General features: G+C 44.2%; 1 long non-coding RNA gene across 1 annotated transcript; it reads right to left on the bottom strand.

The window, feature by feature from the left end:
* Positions 1-5,684: 5,684 nt before the first annotated feature.
* LOC132400394 (uncharacterized) lies at positions 5,685-11,274 on the bottom strand. Its single transcript, XR_009514238.1, has 3 exons — positions 11,170-11,274; positions 5,819-5,841; positions 5,685-5,732 (listed from the first exon to the last, which is right to left on the bottom strand). It is a non-coding gene; the product is annotated as an uncharacterized LOC132400394 (long non-coding RNA).
* Between the last annotated feature and the right edge of the window lie 4,133 nt (positions 11,275-15,407).

Raw genomic sequence — 15,407 nt, 5'->3', positions numbered from 1 at the left:
TGTCACACTTTTGTTTTGTGTGTGTGCGTGTGTGTGTGTCCACTGAAGGAAAGTGTGCACATTGAAGTATTTGTCTGTTACAGTGCATTATCGTCTGGTGTGTTTTGACAATGCGTTACATGTGATTGAGTTGTTTAAAATTTTTTAAAATACCATGTCTGAAGAGAATGTTTTCCAGGTTACTGAGGGAAATAACAACGTACATTGCTGAGACTCTGACTACAATCTGCCAATCTTTCATATGTATGTGAGTGAGGGAGCCTTGCCAGGCCTGTTATGCTGTGTGTGCTTCTCCCGAGATGTAATAGAACACAGAGCAACATAGAGTAGTACAGCACGGTACAGGCCCTTTGGCCCACAATGTTGATCCAACCCTTAACACCTGCCTCCCCTATAACCTCCCACATTAAATTCCTGACTGTCTCTCAGATTTCACTAGTGTATCTGCCTCCACTACTGACACAGGCAGTGCATTCCATACATCAACACTGTGAGTTAAAAACCTTCCTCTAATATCCCCCTTGAACTTCCCATCCCTTACTTTAAAGTCATGCCCTCTTGTATTGAGCCCTGGAGAAGAGGTGCTGGCTGTCCACTCTATCCATTCCTCTTAACAGTTTGTATACCTCTATCATGTCTCCTCTCGTCCTCCTTCTCCTTCTCTCTAAAGAGTAAAACCCTGGCTCCCTTAATCTCTGATCATAATCCATACTCTCTAAGCCAGGCAGCATCCTGGTAAATCTCCTCTGTACCCTTTCCAATGCTTCCACATCCTTCCTATAGTGAGGTGACCAGAACTGGACACAGTACTCCAAGTGTGGTTTTATAGAGCTGCATCATTACATCGTGTCTCTTAAACTCGGTCCCTTGACTTATGAAAGTTAACACCCCATAAGGTTTCTTAACTGCCCTATCTACCTGTGAGGTGACTTTCCGGAAACTATGATCATGCACCCCCAGTTCCCTTTGCTCCTCCACCCTACCAAGTATCCTGCCATTTACTTTGTACTCTGCCTTGGAGATTGTCCTTCCAAACTTCACATTTCTCCGGGTTGAACTCCATTTGGCACTTCTCAGCCCATTTCTGCATCCTATCAATGTCTCTCTGCAATCTTCGATAATCCTCTACACTATCCACAACACCACCAACCTTTGGGTCATCTGCAAACTTGCCAACCCACTAGTCTAGCCCTGCATGCAGGTCGTTAATAAAAATCAGGAAAAGTAGAGGTCCCAGAACCGAACCTTGTAGGACACCAATAGTCACAACCCTCCAATCTGAATGTATTCCCTCCACCACGACCCTCTGCCTTCTGCAGGCAAGCCAATTCTGAATCCACCTGGACAAACTTCCCTGGATCCCATGCCTTCTGACTTTCTGAATAAGCCTACCATGTGGAATCTTGTCAAATGCCTTATGTCCATGCAGATCACATCCACTGCACTACCCTCATCTATATGCCTGGGCTCCTCCTCAAAGAACTCTATCAGGCTTCTTAGACATGATCTGCCCTTCACAAAGCCATGCTGACTGTCCCTGATCAGACCATGATTCTCTAAATGCCCATAGATCCTATCTGTAAGTATCTTTTCCAACAGCTTTCCCACCACAGACATAAAGCTCACTGGTCTATAATTACCCGGACTATCCCTACTACCTTGTTTGAACAAGGGGACAACATTCGCCCCCTCCAATCCTCCGGTACCATTCCCGTGGACAACGAGGACATAAAATCCTAACCAATGTCAATGCTGATTGATGAGTCCGGTCTCAGTCCGACAATGCTTCAATAACTGTACTGTTGCGACAATCCTCACAGGCTGCGTCACTGTCTGGTATGGAGGGTCGACTGCACAGGACAGAAAAAAGCTGCAGAAGGCTGTAAATCTAGTCAGCTCCATGTTGGATACTGACCTGCAACGTACCCAGGACATCTTCAGGGAGTGGTGTCTCAGAAATGCAGCATCTATTATAAAGGACCTCCAGCATCCAGAAGCCTGAAGGCACACACTCAGTGATTCTGCAACAGCTGCTTCCCCTCTGCCATCTAATTCTTGAATGGACATTGAATCTTTGGACACTACTACACTTTTTTTAATATACAATATTTCTGTTTTTGCAAATTTTTAAAACCTATTCAATGGAAGTATACTGTAATTGATTTACTTATTATTATTTTCTATTTTAATTATTCTTATTATCATTTTATTTCTGTGCTTGATTATTTATTGCATTAAACTGCTGATACTAAATTAACAAATTTCACGTCAAATGTCGGTGCTAGTGGGTCTCATCAGCCAGAATGACAAGTCAGCCTACAGAGAGCAGGTGCAATGGCTAATGGACTGGTGCAGAGCCAACCACCTGTCTCTGAATGTGAACAAAAGAGATGGTTGTTGTCTTCAGAAGGGCATGGAGCGACCACACCCCAATGAACATCGAAGAGATGGTTAAGAGCACCAAATTTCTTGGTGATCACCTGGGAGAATCTCACCAGGTCCCTCAACACCAGCTCCATAGCAAGGAAAGCCCAGCAGCTTTCTTTGAAAGATCAAGGAACGGATTCTGGACGTCAGGAAGGGACAGTTGGGAGAGCACACCGCAGTCCTCATTGAGGGGACTCCAGTGGAAAGGTAGAGCAGCTTCAAGTTTCTGCATCTCAGAGGATCTTTCCAGGGCCAAACAAATTGATGCAATTAAGAAGAAAGCATGCCAACAGCTCTGCTTTGTTAGGAGTCTGAGGAGATTTGGTATGCCAGCGAGCACTACTGCAAACCTCCTAGTTGTGTGATGGAGAGTGACAGGGAAGTGAAAATTACGACTGAGAAGGCACTCAGTAGTCTTAGTGGTTGGAGGGTGAATAAATCTCCCAGACCTGATGGAATGCACCCTTGGGTCTGAAGCAAGTAGCTGAAGATGTTGTGGAGGCATTAACAATGATGTTTCAAGAATCGATAGATGCTGGAATTGTACTAGATGACTGGAAAATTGCAAATGTTATCCCACTATTTAAGAAGGATGGAGGAAGCAGAAAGGAAACTACAGGCGTGTTAGACTGATCAGTGGTTGGGATGTTGTTGGATCGATCGTTAGAGATGAGATATGACAAGGTAGGCCAAAGCGAACATAGTTTCCTGAAAGAAAATCCCGAGGAAATTACAAGCAGGGTAGACAAAGACATGGTGTATTGAATATTTAGAAGGCTTTTGACAAGGTGCTGCACATGAGGCTACTTAGCAAGCCCATGGTATTACACTCACTTACTAGCGTGAGTGGAGCATTGGCTGGTCGGCAGAAAACAGACAGAGGGAATAAAGTGATCCTATTCCAGCTGTCTGCCAGTTACCAGTGGATTTCCACAGGGGTTGGTGTTGGGACCGCTGCTTTTTACGATGTGTGTCAATGATTTGGACTAGAGTATTAATGGATTTGTGGCTACATTTGCCGCTGATACAAAGATTGGTGGAGAAGCAGGTAGTGTTGCGGAAACAGTTAGTTTAGGGGAATGGACAAAGAAGTGGCAAATGAAATACAATGTTGGAACGTATATGGTCATGCACTTTGGTGGAAGAAAGAAATGGGCAGACTATTATTTAGATGGGGAAAGAATTCAAAATGCAGAGATGCAAAGGGTCTTGGAAGTCCTTGTGCAAGATACACTAAAGGTAAATCTCCAAGACTGAGTCAGTGGTGAAGAAGGTGAATGCAATATTGGCAATCATTTCTACACGTACAGAATATAAGAGTAGAATATAAGGCTCAATAAGGCACTTGTGAGATGACACTTGGAGTATTGTGTGTAGTTTTGGGCTCCTTGTTTTAGAAAGGATATACTGATATTGGAGAGGGTTCAGAGTAGATTCACGAGAATGATTCCAGGAATAAAAGGGTTAGCATTAGAGGAATGTCTGTCAGCTCTTGGGCTGTATTCCCTGAAGTTCAGGAGAATGGGGGAGTGGGGGTGGAATCTCATAGAAACATTCAGATTGTTAAAAGTCCTGAACAGATTAAACATGGCAAACTTATTTCCCGTGGCAGGGGATTCTAGTACAAGAGGGCATGACTTCAATCAATAGGCCGAATGGCCTACATCCGCTCCTGTATCTTATGGTCTTACTGTTGGCATGCCTGTATGTAACTGCCATCAGGGTTCTTTTCACATTTGCAGTTTCTTAACTCTACACTTGAAGGATTCAACATCTTCCAATTGAAATGATTTTGTACTGATTTGCCAGCAGAGTCACGCCACCCCCTCTGCTATACCACCAAAACATTGTGTAACCTTGAACATTCAGTTCCCTACTACAACCATCCTTCAGCCATGATTCTGTGATAGCCACAACAGCATACATGACAATCTGTCAAAGAGCAACAAGATCATCTATCTTATTTCTCATACTCTATGGATTCAGATATAACACTTTGAGTAGTGTATTTGTTACCCTTTTTGATTCTGCATCCCTGATACACTACTACTCATCCTGCTGGCTACAATTTTGTCCTCGCATCCGCCTGTCCTCCCTGACAGTCTGACTGCATGCTATCTCTGCTTTTTTTTTGCCAGCAGTCCTTATCAAGGTCCTTTCACTATTGTTCCCATCCCCCACCTTCTGAATTCGTTGAAAACCTCCCACCAGCTCTAAAAAAACCCCTCGGGTTCAGGTGCAACCTGTCCCTTTTGCACAGGTCATGCCTTCCCCAAAACTGATCCCAGTGATCCAAGACCCTGATCCCTGCCCCAGCTTCTCAGCCACACGTTTTCCTGCCCTCACTGGCATGTGCCACAGGCAGCAATTCAAAAATTACAATCCTGAAGTTACTGATTCTCAGCTTTCTACGTAGCTCTCTAAATTCTATTTTCAGGACCTCTTTGATTTTGCTTCTGATGTCATTGGTACCAATATGTACCAAGATAGATGGCTCTTTCCCCTCCCTCTCTAAAATGCTGTGGACACGATCCGAGATCCCATTCACATCCATAGTTTCTCCTGTCTGTTCCCCTGACTTTTGAGTCCCCAATCACTACCAATCCCCTCTTCTCCCTCTAACAACAGTGAGAGTTGTGGATCCAGAAGGGGGAAGCCCTGCGTCAATAAGAGTCTGCACTCACAGCACACAATAGACAATAGACAATGGGTGCAGAAGTAGACCATTCGGCCCCTCGAGTCTGCACAGCCATTCTGAGATCATGGCTGATCATTCACTATCAATACCCAGTCCGTGCCTTGTCCTTGCCTTACACAATGGGCTTGTGTATTTTTCTGACAATCCCGGTCACCACACTGATACCTGCTTTTATTCCCTGCAATATCATCAAGTCAGTATTATTCTCCCAGCACCTGTAGTAGGATTCGAACTAATGTTGGTGTGTTAGTGAAGTGGCCTGGGATCAGGACACAGTGGTTCATCAGCCAGTCCAGTGTATTGGTTGTATTGTGGCCCTGTGCTGGTGAGTTCAGGGGTCTGACATCTCAAGCTGACCATGAGACAGTGATGCTTCCCAGTCGGTAGAGTTGATGTGGAATAAAATTCAGTTCCCCTTCAGCACAGTATTACAGCTAATGTTTGCTTCAAACTACAACTTAATCCAGCAAAGAGAAATTAATCTTTGTAATTTTACCTAGATTAACGGCATCCACTCAGCCATTTGTTCAACAGGTAGGGGTGATCAAATTTTTCAAATGGATGGGCTGCATCTGTTACTGACAATTCCTGGAGATTGTCATTAGTCCTGTAAATATTAAAATGCTGGTTACAAACAAAGTTTTAACCATTTTTAAAAATTCATACAGGGTTTCAGTAAAGAGCATGTCTTACCTCCTGTTCCGATGAGCTTCCATCTGAAATAAATAAAAACACAAATCTGATTAGACTTGCACTTACTGTCCACGTCCTGAATTTCATCCAAGTCATTACAAGTTGTTGAAAATTTCCAATCCCACAGTCACACACAAATAAACAATACAGAACCATGGGATAAATTACAGGAAAAGTTTCTGAAATTCAGACTATTACTGAGCGGGTGAAATTTAAAAAGATAGAAAACCTACAGCACATTACAAGCCCTTCAGCCTACAGAGCTGTGCCGAACATGTCCTTACCTTAGAATTACCTAGGTTTACCCATAGCCCTCCATGTATCCATCCAGGAGTCTCTTAAAAATCCTATCATTTCTGCCTCCAGCACCATCACTGGCAGCCAATTCCACACAATTAGCACCCTCTGCATAAATAGCTTACACTTGATATCTCCTCTGTACCTACTTCCAAGCATCTTAAAAAATTGCCTTCTAGTGCTAGCCATTTCAACCCTTGGAAAAAGCCTCTGACTTTCCACACGATCAATGCCTCTCATTATCTTGGTCTTGTAGACCAAGTTCACTCAACCTACTCCCAACGGACATGCTTCCCAATCTAGGCAACATCCTTGTAAATCTCCTCTGCATCCTTCCAGTAGTAAGGCAACCAGCATTGAGCAAGGTACTCCATGTGGGGTCTGAGCAGAGTACTATATGGCTACAACATTAACCCTCGGCTCTTAAACTCAATCCCACGATTGATGAAAGCCTTCTTAACCACAGAGTCAACCTGCTTAGCAGCTTTGAGTGTCCTATTTACCTGGATCCCAAGAACCTCCTCACTGCCAAGAGTCTTGCCATTAATGCTTTATTCTGCCATCATATTTGTCCTACCGAAAAGAGCCAAGTCACACTTATCTGGTATGAACTCCATCTGCCACACCTCAGCCCAGTTTTGCATCCTATCAATGTCCTGCTGTAAACTCTGACAATTCTCCACACTATCCATCACACCCCCCAACCATTGAGATGTTAACAAATTTACTGACCCACCCCTCTACTTCCTCATGCAGATAATTTATAAAAATCACAAAGAGTAGGGATCCAAGAGCAGAGTACTGAGGCACACGAATGGCACTGGCCTCCATGACGAATATGACCCTTCTACAATCACGCTTTCCCTTCTGTGGGCAAGCCAGTTCTGGATCCACAAAGCAATGTCCATTTGGATCGCATGCCTTACTTTCTCAATAAGCCTTACTTTATCAAATGCCTTGCTAAAATCCAGAAATGCTACATCTATGGCTCTACCTTCATCAATGTCTTTATTCACATCTTCAGAAATTTAATCAGCTCATAAGGCACGACCAGCCTTTCACAAAGCCATGCTGACTATTCCTAATCATATATTATGCCTCACCATGGGTTCATAAATCCTGCCTCTCAGGAACTTCTCCATCAACTTACCAACCATTGAAGTAAGACTCACTGTTCTATAATTTCCTGGGCTGTCCCTACTTGCTCTCTTGAATAAGCGGACAACATTCGCAACCCTCCAATACTCTGGAACCTCTCCTATCATCATTGATGATGCAAAGATCGTCGCCAGGGACTCAACAATCTCCTCCCTCGGTTCCGCCAGTTGCCTGGGGTACATCTCATCCAATCCCGGTAACTTATCCAACTTGATGCTTTCCGAAAGCTCCAGCACATCTTCTTCCTTAACATCTACATGCTCAAGCTTTTCAGTCTGTTGAAGGTTATCCCTACAATCACCAAGATCCTTTCTCGTAATGAATAATGAAGCAAAATACTCATTAAGTACCTCTGCCACCTCCTCCGGTTCCATACACATTTTTCCACTGTCACACTCGATTGGTCCTATTATCTCACATCTTATTCTCTAGCTGTCACATACTTGTAGAATGCCTTTGAGTTTTCCTTAAAGTCTGCCAAGGCCTTCTCAAGGACCCTTCCAGTTCTTCAGTTCCTTCCTGCTAGCCTTATAACTTCTAGATCTCTATCACTACCTCGATTTTTGAACCTTTCATAATCTCTTCTGTTCTTCTTGAGTAGATTTACAACAGTCTCTGTACACCATGCTTCCTGTACCCTACCATCCTTTCCCCGTCTCATTGGAATGTAGCTACACAAAACTTCATGCAAATATCCACTGAAGATTTGCCACATTTCTTCCATACGTTTTCCTGAGAGCATCTGTTTCCAATTTATGCGTCTAAGTTCCTGGCTGATAGCATCATATTTCCCTTTACTCCAATTAAACATTTCCCTAACTTGTCTGCTCCTATCCTTCTCCAATGCTATTTTAAAGGAGATAGAATTATGATCACTATCTCCAAAGTGCTCTCCCACTGAGAGACAGGACACCTGACCAGGTTCATTTCCTAATACCAGATCATGTACAGCCTCTCCTCTTGTAGGTTTATCTACATATTGTGTCAAGAAACTTTCCTGAACACACTTAACAAACTAACCCATCTAAACCCCTCACTGTAGGGGAATGCCAATTATTATTTAGGAAATTAAAATCTCCTACCACAACAACCCTGCTATTATTACCTCTTTGATAATCTGTCTCCCTATCTGCTCCTTGATGTCCCTGTTACTATTGGATCATCAATAAATACACCCAGTAGAGTTACAGACTCCTTCCTATTCCTAATTTACACCCGCAGAGAATCTGTAAAAAAAAACCCCTCCATGATTTCATCCCTTTCTGCAGCCATGACATTATCTCTGATCAACAGTGCTATGCCAACACCTCTTTTTCTTCCCTCCCAGACCTTTCTGAATCATCTAAAACCTGGCACTTGAAGTAACTATTCCTGCCCCTGAGCCATCTAAGTCTTTGTAATGGTCACAACATCATAGCTGCAAGTGGTGATCCACTTTCTAGCTCATCTGCTTTATCTATAATACTCCTCGCATTAACATAGACACATCTCAAACCAGCAGTCTGAGTGTGTCCCTTCTCTGTCACCTATATTTACAGGATATAATGGACAGGTTGTGTATTTTTATCTGGATATGACGTCAGGATGATAAGATGGAAGAATGTAAGATCAGTGATGGATTTGGTTGTGTACAGGTGGAGAAATTACCTCTATTTATGGGGAAAACTTGTGTGGAGATGGATTTTAATAAATCCCACAAGAAATTCACTGAAGAGGATGTGGAACTCACTGCCACAGGAGAGGTTGAAGCAGAACAGCAGAGATGGAATTCATTGGGAATTCTGGATGAAGACTTGAGGGACCATTGAGTTCCCAGCATTGTTGCTGGGAATTGTGAGTAGCTGGGGGGAGGCTTGTGAAACAGGAAAATTGATAGGAGAGATGGACTGAATGGCCTGTTTAAAGTAACAAGACTATGAAAGTGTCCCTTATCTGATATAGACTAGATACGGAGGATGTCTGTTGTGTGGGTCACATTCTTTGCTCTCACTGATTGACAGAGAGACCCTCACACCCACCGCACCAAACACACTCACAGTCTCTGATTGGAACTGGGTGTTAATGGGAGATTTGGAGGATATTTGGGGTGTATGGGTGTCAGGGAGGGTTAGCTCTTCTGGTGGGGGAACAGGTCATGTCCTTTTCAGGCGGTTTGACCACCTTTGGTCCCCACCTGGCACTCAGCTCTCAATTGTGGCTCCCCGTAGCTGTTTGTGTGTGACAGCTGCCACACCCAGGGGCAACGGCCTCAACAAGCCGGCTAAACCAGTTGAGGGTGGCCGACAGGTCTCAAACCCCCTGTGAGATAGGGAGTTGTCAGTCCCAGCATGTGAAGACAGACTCCAGCCGATTGAGTGGACGAGACCAACGGAAGTTCCAACGGTAAGGAAGGTGGTCTCTGCAAGCATCGTGGAACGTGCAGAACATGAAAAGACACAGAAGGCGTCCTGGTCACACTCTGCACCCAGTCCCATCTCCAGCCGTCTTGACTCTCTCTTGCCACTGGATCCAGATGGAAAGTGGGCAAAGAGAGTGAGGCTGATGCTGCGGAACTCTCCCTCACTTAAATCCAAATCAAGCGCTAGTCTGGACACTATCATCATAACGGTGTCAAGACCTTCATCGACGACAATGGATAAACAACAACAGGATATTTAATGTGGTAATTAAGGACACAATCAGGTGTTTGTTTTATAATCAAAATAAATCATTTCAGATAAGATTGCATTCTGTACTGGGATGTACAGAAGTTGTGGAAGTCCAGTTTTGGTACAATTACAACCCTGAACAGATGCATCAACTGTCTGGTGGAAGGCCGTTTACTGCCACTTCTAAATGCCGTGCGTAGGAACAAAGTGAAAGCAACACTTTCAGTCTGCATTGTATTGTGTGTTGCGTGTTTATGGTGGTAATTAGTCACATGAGTAAAAGCAAAGGACAGTTTTGTGCTGGGGACGGACGGATATCATATTTTTGTTGACTGTTTCATTGCAGCTTAATTTACGATTAATTACGCTGAAGTTTCTTTGCTTCAAGATTCTATGTTAATGAGGGATATAAATATTCGACATTTTGGAATGACATTATTGTCGTCATCGGAGGGCGTGTCATACAAATATAACAATCTCTGCAAGGTCGCCAGCAGCAGCAATTGATATGTTAGAATTGGCCACTGTGTTGTGTTTATTTCAATACACCTCTGTTCATTTTGTGCGTTTGATGGAAACAAATTGAAATATAATGGATCACCTTGAGAAATGTCACACTGTCTTTTTGATCAATCTGCTCCTTTAACTGTGAGATTTCCTTCTGAATAATATTTATATTCTTTTGAATCTCTCGAAGTTTATTGTCCATTGGATATAGGATCCTCGCCTCTTCCTTCCTGAGATCCCAGAGTAAGCTCTGCTCTTTCTCAGTAATAATCTGGTGCAGTTCAGTAAAATGGGATATGATGTACGACTCAATGCTGTCTAACTGTTTCTGTCGAATGAAAGATGAAGATTAATTTACTGTATTTCTGTGTGTATTTCCTTATGGCATTAAGTTGCCCATTCGGTCCATTAAGGTCCATGCTAGTTCTGAGAGCATTCCCATCAACACCATTCCCTCACGTTTTCCTGAAACCTATTCTCGTCATTGATTCATTAACTCACACCTGTTTCACATACACCATCCACCTTCACTTGGTTAATTGTAATTAACTATTCATTCAGCACATTCTTGGGATGTGTCTGAAACTGTTGCCGTCACAGGGAGAACATGCAAACTCCACACAGACAGCACCAGAAGTCAGGATTGAACCCAAGTCACTGGAGTTGTGGTAATCTGCAAATACTCATTAAAGGGAGCAAAACTGTACAGTAATATCAGAAATTCCAATGAACAAGCCTCACCTGAACTCCAAAAATATTTTGTTTCTGTTGCTGCTCCTTTCTCAGGAAGTCTGATTTCTTTTTTGTGAGAGAGTCTAAGGAAGATTTTAGCTGATCCTGGACGTCAGAGTGAAGGAAATAGAAACAAAGATGCATCAAAAGAAACAGGTGAACGAATCCGATTATCGCACAAAATGCCGGAGGAACTCAGTGAGTCAGGCGAAATTATCAGCCGACGTTTCGGGATGAGACCTTTCATTAGGAATGGGGAGGAATGGGGCAGATGACAGAATAAAATGGTTGGGGATGAGAACTAGCTGACAAGTGATGGGTGAGGCAACGTGAGGGGAAACATGGGGGAGGTTGATGAAGTAAGAAGTGAGAGGGAAGAGGCAAAGAGCTGGAGAAGAAGGAACTTAATACGAGAGGGCAATCAACCATGGAAGAAACGGGAGGAATTGGGACTGTTTGTGGCACTGAATGGTGATGAGGGAGGACGTGTAGGAGTCAGGTATAGCAATTGTCCCGCTTGCAGGTGTCAGAGCCAGGAAGGAGATCAGTGGGTTGGAATGAGTAGATAAGGGATTTATGTAGAAAGCGATCCCCAGAGAGAGCGGGAAAGATGCAGAGAATGATATGTTGGTTATGGAGGCTTGTGTTGTGGAAGGTAGTATCTTGGAGATTAAGTTGAAGATGGGGTCGAGGTTGAATTCGGCTTAGTTTTAACTTGTGGATTGTTACAGTTTCTTTAATCGGCATGAAGCGGTGCTCTCTGTGTTCCTGCGCATCTCTACAGATCAGACAGATCAGTGTCTTGTCCGTTTCACAAAACAGCTTCAGTTCTTCCTCATGTTCCTCGCAGTGATGTTTACTTTCCTTCACTTTCGGATTCAGGTTTAGATTACGAGCTTTTTCGGCTAGATTTGCTAAGGCCCGATTGACCCTGAGGGTGTGGTCAGCAAACACCTCTCTACATTCCGGGCAGGGGTTTCTCTCCTCCATTTCCCAATACCGTGTGATACAGGAGCGGCAGAAGTTGTGTCCACACTGCAGTGATACCGGATTGGTGAAGAAATCCAGGCAGATGGGACAGATTACCTCCTGGGTTAAACTCTCGACCTGTCCTTTCGAAGCCATGTTAACTCCCAGCACTTCCTGATTCAGAATAATTTCACTGTCAGGGAGCTGCTTGTCCCCTGAAGTACAATACATGCACTGCAGTCTCAAGGAATGAACGTTATGTTGCTGGATGTGTTTATTGTGAAATAATTGTGAACATTTGCATATCAGTGTGGGATCAGAAACACGTTAAACAGGTCAGAACAGAAACAAAAACTCAGCCATGGACTGCCCAAACCCGACTGAGAAAGGAGGAGCATTGGGCATTGGGCTAACAAACCCATCCCACAAAAAAAACAGTGCACAGAAACAACAACTGAATCTCCAAATGCCTCACCCCGGGGGACGGAAGGACCTTCCCCTGAAAGACAATTGAAGTCGTGTGGTGAAAGGAGAAGCCACAGACCCGATCAGCCCTGGACAGGGGACTCTGATGAGCTGTTGGCGACCTGTGTCCCAGTAGGCGTGATGGGCTAAAGAAGAAGCAGAACAGAAACGAGGTCAGAGAGAAGAGCCTGGTTCAGTCTGAGGCGGGACTGGAAGGGGCAAGTTCTGAAAAGAGAGGCACAAGGGACAGCAGATGTGGGAATCTCGAGTAAAAAACTTGATGTTGGAGGGACTGAGCGGGTCGGGCAGCATCTTGGGAGAGAAGTGTATGATCGACTTTCCGGGTTGAGATTCTTCATCTGGCCTGTCTCAACCCGAAATGCGGATTGTCCATTTCTGTCCACAGATGCTGCCTGACCGGTTGAGTTCCTCCAGGAGTTTCTTTTCCTTTTTCTCAGCGGCTGATGGATTTCCAGTGCTCCCGCCACTCCCCTCAGCAATCTGATAGAATGAAGAACAAGGCACAAAGGCAAACTCGTGCTTTAAAAAATAAAAAAAATAGAAACAGCAGCAGGCATCGCCATTCGGGCCGTTGCGTCTGTTGAACCTTTCATTCAGAACATGGCTGATCTTTCACCTCAGCGCCACTTTCCTGCAACGTTCGCAACATCGCTGAGCCCCTAAATTTACCTTTTGAATTTAGAAACCTTGTGCAGAAAATTCCAATGTTTCACTGCAACGTGGGTGAAGAAATTTCTCCTCATCTCTGCCCTGCTGAGCTGATCTCGGATATTGTGAACCCTGGCTCCAAACCCCAACCAATGGGAACATCATTCCTGCCTCCAGCCTGACAATACCCTGTGAGACTGTGTCTGTCTCAGTCAGACCACTTCTTATTTATCTAAATTTGAGACATTCCCAGTCAGTGTGGCCTGTCAGAGACCACAAACTCACCTCACACCCCCACACCAAATCAATCTGAGAAACCTTCACTCCATTCCCTTCATCCCACAGGCCTCTGGGAGGGAGACCAGACCTTGTACACTCTCACCACACCCCTCCCCCACACCAAACCAATCTGAGAAACCTTCACACCATTCCCTTCATTCCACAGGCTGACTCTGGGAGGGAGACCAGACCCGTGCACAGTGTTCCATGCACACTCTCACCAGGACCCCATATACCTTCAGAGGAGATCTTGCATTCTTGCATTCAAACCTTCCTTCCCATTCAATGCTGTTCATTTAACATCAAGCTCAAACAGTGAAAAGACGCAACACGCTCTCAGCCATGAATTTGAGGACAGGTGTTGCAACAGTTTGAGCTTCATACCAGGGGCCACGGAGCAAGCAGGGTGTCACAAAGGGAGGAATGTGGGAGTGTTGTATGTCTGAGCCCAGCTGTGTGTGTTTGTGTATCAGAATCAGGTTTAATATCACCGGCATATGTGGTGAAATTTGTTGTTTGTGACAGCAGTACATTGCAATACACAGTAATAAAACTATCAATTACAATTGGTATGTTTAAAATTAAAAGTAAAATGTAGTGCAAAGAGAGAGGGAAAATACTAAGAAAATGTTCATGGGTTCATTGTCAATTCAGAAATCTGATGGTGGACGGAAGAAGCTGTTTCTGAAACGGTGAGTCCTGTCTGTCTTCCTTGATGGTAGCAATGAGAGGAAGGCATGTCCTGGGTGAGGGCGGTATATAATGATGGATCCCACCTTTTGTGGCATCATCTTTGAACGTGTCCTGGATGCTGTGGAGTCCAGTGCCCGTGAAGAATCTGGCTGAGTTTACAACTTTTTGCAGCATTTTCAGATCCTGTGCAGTGGCCTCTCCACACCAGACAGTGATGCAACCAGTTAGGATGCTGTCCACAGTACATCTGTAGAAATTTGCAAGTGTCTTTAGTGACAGACCAGTTCCCCTCAATCTCCGAATGAAATATCGACAATGTTGTGCCTTCATTATAACTGCATCAATATGTTGGGCCCAAGATAGTTTCCCAGAAATGCATCATTAAGGACCTTTTCAAATCTTGCTCAAAGTGTTTAGTTTTTCAAATTTTTGTTTTGGACAGGTTTCTGTCATTGCTTAGCGAGTTGGTTCACTGTAGATCTGTTTGATTTGCTGCATGAAAGTTAATTTCTCCCAGTCTGTACCATGGCTTTCATCAAGAGGTTAAAACTACTGTTGATAGGGTTACTGTGTGGATCAGAGATAGCACCTCCTCCTTGCTGACAATCAACACTGTCACGCCTCAACGATGCCTGCTCAGTCCACTGCTCTACAAGGACAAGGAACAAGGATCTCTTGGGCATGTCCCTCATTCAGGACTTCCAGCGGACACAGGTCTGTTGTGACTCAGGGGCTGGGCACAGTGGGGGGTGGGGGGATGTTTTCAGAACCACGGACTTGGCAGCAGAGCAGATTCGGCAATTGCACTTATGAATATGCACATGTCAGCTAATTATTTTTTCATTGTGATGGTAATATTCCATAGTAATATTTGTTGAGACGTGTAAAGCTATGCTTCGCCTGGCCTGAGAAATTGGACTGCCGAGTCAACCGACTCTGAATACTAGAGGTATTCGTTTTGTTCCTAATTGTTCTTTTAGCCGCAGTGTTGGTTTTGTTTTCCATGTGACAGTTTAGTTAACAGCCCTGTTTAGCCTAGCATTTATTGTTTTCTTTTCCCTTTAACACTGTTCGCAAAAAGTCTGTAAACTATCAACTTGCTTCAGTGTCTCTCATTCCGCACTTGGGCAATATCGTCACAGGGTGACACCCAGTGCAGAATAGCTGATCCC

This window comes from Hypanus sabinus, chromosome 10, assembly GCF_030144855.1.
Source record: "Hypanus sabinus isolate sHypSab1 chromosome 10, sHypSab1.hap1, whole genome shotgun sequence".
Classification (NCBI taxonomy): domain Eukaryota; kingdom Metazoa; phylum Chordata; class Chondrichthyes; order Myliobatiformes; family Dasyatidae; genus Hypanus; species Hypanus sabinus.
The sequence above is the reverse complement of the archived record's forward strand: the minus strand, read 5'-3'. Positions and strand labels throughout refer to the sequence as shown.